Source organism: Silene latifolia, chromosome 6 (genome assembly GCF_048544455.1).
Source record: "Silene latifolia isolate original U9 population chromosome 6, ASM4854445v1, whole genome shotgun sequence".
Lineage (NCBI taxonomy): Eukaryota > Viridiplantae > Streptophyta > Magnoliopsida > Caryophyllales > Caryophyllaceae > Silene > Silene latifolia.
The window spans coordinates 82895996-82899939 of NC_133531.1; the positions used below are offsets into that span (position 1 = coordinate 82895996).

At 43.2% G+C, this 3944-nt stretch overlaps 1 non-coding gene across 1 annotated transcript; it reads left to right on the plus strand.

The window, feature by feature from the left end:
• Positions 1–3629: 3629 nt before the first annotated feature.
• LOC141589394 (small nucleolar RNA R71) lies at positions 3630–3736 on the plus strand. Its single transcript, XR_012520335.1, has one exon. It is a non-coding gene; the product is annotated as a small nucleolar RNA R71 (small nucleolar RNA).
• The last annotated feature ends 208 nt before the right edge of the window (positions 3737–3944 follow it).

The following is a 3944-nucleotide window of genomic DNA, read 5'->3' on the forward strand; positions in this document are numbered from 1 at the left end:
AGAATACAAATGGCGATAGGGAACGGGAATAGCAGTTAACAACAGTAGCAAGTAACAACAACTGAGGTTAATTAAAGCAATGCAGCATATAAACCGTCTGACAGTCGAAAAATTCGACTTAAACAGCCCTAATCGCAAATTTTGTGCAAAGGTCCAGATTAAGCATGTCTAAGCATCGACAGGGGTGCGATAACAGTCAACAATCAGCAGCAATTTCGCAACAATGATGCTAACTAGACGAATTACAGCAGTAAAAACCAAAGTGTCAGTCGAAAATTCCGACTGTCCTGAACCATATCACAAAAATCATGTAAAATTCGAGTTAAAAATGTAACAACAGTGAGGAAGGGGAATAGATCATCAAGCAAGACAAGTAAGGGTAAGCAAAGGCAATTAAAATCGAAAAAATTCGACTAAATCGAAATTTCGAACCCTAATTCCAATTTTTCCTCATAAATTTCAAAATAAACGAAATTAAAATGCATAGAGGGTGAAGGAATCACTTACTTGATGATAGAAATCCTACAAAAGCAATTAATCTTCAAAGAATCAAGCAAAACAAGCGATTTTTCGAGCTAAAAACCGCAAACCCTAACCCTCTTTGAAAACCGTGTAAACGAGCACAATCAAGGGGGAAATTAAGGGGCTTTGGAAGATTAAAATGCAAGCAAGAGATTGTAGGAGGTGGATTTGGTGATTTGGGCAAGAAAATGGGGATTTGGGGGAGTTTATGTCGCAATTAGGGATGAGGTAGACGAAAATTAGGGAAGAAAATGAAAATAGAAACAAAAGGGAAGAGTTTAAAAGAAAACTCCCTGCGTCCTGTTCATTTTCACTCGATCGAGTGGTTTTAAACAACTCGATCGAGCACTTTGATGCTTCATCTGCTCGATCGAGTAGAAAGCTACTCGATCGAGAAGTCCCACTTTATGCTTTACTCGATCGACCTGAAAAAGTGCTCGATCGACCAAATCTTCACTCGATCGAGTACAAAAAGTACTCGATCGAGCTCTTTTCTCGCGTAAGCTCTTGAATTTCGTCAATTCTTCCTTGGAATGCGTAAAACTTCCCCAAACCTGCATAAAAACACGTGCAATAATATCCCAAAATACCAAATACGCATAAGAACAGTCTATAGTCTTAAATCTACACTAAAAGCAGTCTATAAACTAATTGTTCTAATTAAACGCAATAAAACAAATTCAACGGAAAATTCAAAATTATCTATTACAAAGTGTTACACGGGGCATTTCCCCGTTTAATTCCCAATGCAATTCAGTAGCCCCTTGAAGGGCTCCTGACTGGAGGACGTCACCTCAGCAACGTTGATTGTCCTCTTCAACTTCCATGAGCATGAATTATCATTTGAAACGGTAGGAGGGGAGTAGTTCACATCTACATAAGCGCGAACTTTCCTCGTCCTTGCTCCTCTATCACCAGCTGTAGCGTCATCATCTCCAATTTGATTGACAGTGATTGCACCATGTCCCTTGACAGCTCCTTTATTGCTTTCATCTGTACCTGCAGCAAGGAAAACAGACGAACTTTCCTCCTTTTTGCTCTCAGTCTGAGGCGGAGGGGTAACAATTGTAGCACAATACTCCAAATTTTCAACTGGAGTGACAATAATAGGATCAATAGAAGAGAGAGCATTGCAAGGCTGAGCTTTCATGGGAGCCCTCAGGGACTTAGACTGATGAAAGATCAGCTCCTCGTCCCCTACCTGAAAGGTCAAAGTCTTCCCCCCGACGTCTATAACTGCACGGGCAGTAGACAAAAATGGTCTCCCTAAGATAATAGGGGTGTGTGTATCTTCGGGGATGTCTAAGACAACGAAATCAACGGGAATAAAGAACCTCCCGATCCTCACAGGTACGTCTTCTACTATGCCTAGTGGCCGTGATATACTACGGTCGGCCATCTGGACTGTCATGTTAGTGCAACTCAGCTTTGTTAAACCAAGTCTCTTAGCCGAGGCGTGCAGAAGACACTTACGCTAGCGCCTAAATCGCATAGCGCATTATCAATCAAATAGTTACCGATATGACACGGAATTGAAAAACTACCCGGGTCTGACTGCTTAGGAGGTAACTTATTTTGAAATAGGGATGACCCCACCTCAGTTAAAGCTACGGTCTCACTATCGCTAATATTCCTCTTACGCGATAAAATTTCTTTCATAAACTTAAGATAAGAGGGTACCTTTGTCAGCAACTCGGTGAATGGCACAGTAACTTCCAAGCTTTTCAGAAGTTCGACAAATTTTCCGAATTGTTAATTGTCCTTTGTATTCTGCAGACGCCTCGGGAAGGGAACTGTAATAGGTATCTCAAGTCCCTTGTTTCTCTCTTCCAATGTGTCTTCCGGAGCAAGCTCTGTATCCTTTGGACGCTTCTTACCTCTCGAACGAGGTCTTTCCGGTGATTTATCGCTTAAACGAGCACTAGCAGGCTCTCGAATAAGCTTCCCGTCATCAAAACTACTCGATCGACCAATATACCCATTTGATCGAGTAGAATCTTCATCAATATCACTCGATCGAGTAGTTTTTTCACTCGATCGAGCAACTCCATTTTGCTCTTCACTCGATCGAGTAGAAAAACTACTCGATCTATCATTCTGCATTTCCTGTTCACTCGATCGAGTGGTATTTTCACTCGATCGACCACTTTCGTCCCCAAATATGCTCGATCGACCACCTGAAATCAGTCGATCGAGCACTTGCTTTGCCGTGAGCTCACTTTCTTCGACAGAACACTGTTCACCATCAGTTACAACTCTCCTCGGGTCTGATTTCGGCATTTCCGGTCCCTCATATGAACGACCGCTTCTCAGATTGATGAAATTTACCGTCTCGTGTGGATTCTTCTCATTTTGAGTCGGTAATTGACCCTGCTTCCTTGTGGACTGATTAGTGGCTAATTGGGCAACTTGAGTTTCAAGTGCCTTTATGGACGCATTTTTCTGTTGATCACTCAATTGCCACTGCTTCGTGAAGGCTTGCAACATAGACTTAAGCTCGCCAATTTCACTCACCTCACCGGAAGATGATGCACCATGGTTAGGAGGAGTAAAGGAAGGAAGCTTTTGATAGCCTTGTTGATTCTGGTGTGGGGGACATAAGGCTGCTGCTAGTGCGGAGGAGGTGTAGGATTGAGCACGTTCTGACTAGTCCACCTCAGATTGGGATGGACTGCCCTTGATTATTGTAATAGAAACCCCCTCCTTGCCTATATTGCTGAAAGGCAAGGACTTGCTCCTTCTCTACAAGACAGCCAACAGCAGAGTGGCCATCATTACCTCCACATCTCTCACAAGAAACGGTCTCTCCTCTATTAAGAACATGGACCGTCTAAGGCTCCCCAGCAGCTTGTAATTCCAACTTGTCGAACCTAGCATTCATGGTCTCCGGCTGAGCCAAAACCTGCTTATCGACTGCATGAACTGTCCTAATCCCATCCCTCGGGTTACCATATTCAGCACTGTGGTTCGCCATCTCTTCAATAAGAGACCACCCTTTATCATCATCTGTATTCTCCTGAAATCTTCCACTAGATGCCGCATCAAGTATGGCTCTCTGGTCGTCATATAACCCATTGTAGAACTGATTGGCTAGAAACCATGGGTCAAAACCATGATGAGGAATAGACCTCACCAACTTCTTGAATCGTGACCATGCTTCATAGAAACTTTCATCAGGAGCCTGTCTGAAACTAGTAATCTTGGCCCTCAGCAAATTGGTGCGTTGTGGAGAGAAATATCTCTTGTAAAATGCAAGAGCAAGAGACTCCCAATCTGTAACCCCAATTTTGTGGGTCCAAGTCGATCGACCACTCCCGGGTGAGTCGGCTAAAGAGAAAGGAAATAGGACCTCCTTGATTTTATCTTGAGTTACCCCCTTAGTGGCGGGGATAGTAGAACAATAGTCTGTAAAGACCTCCATG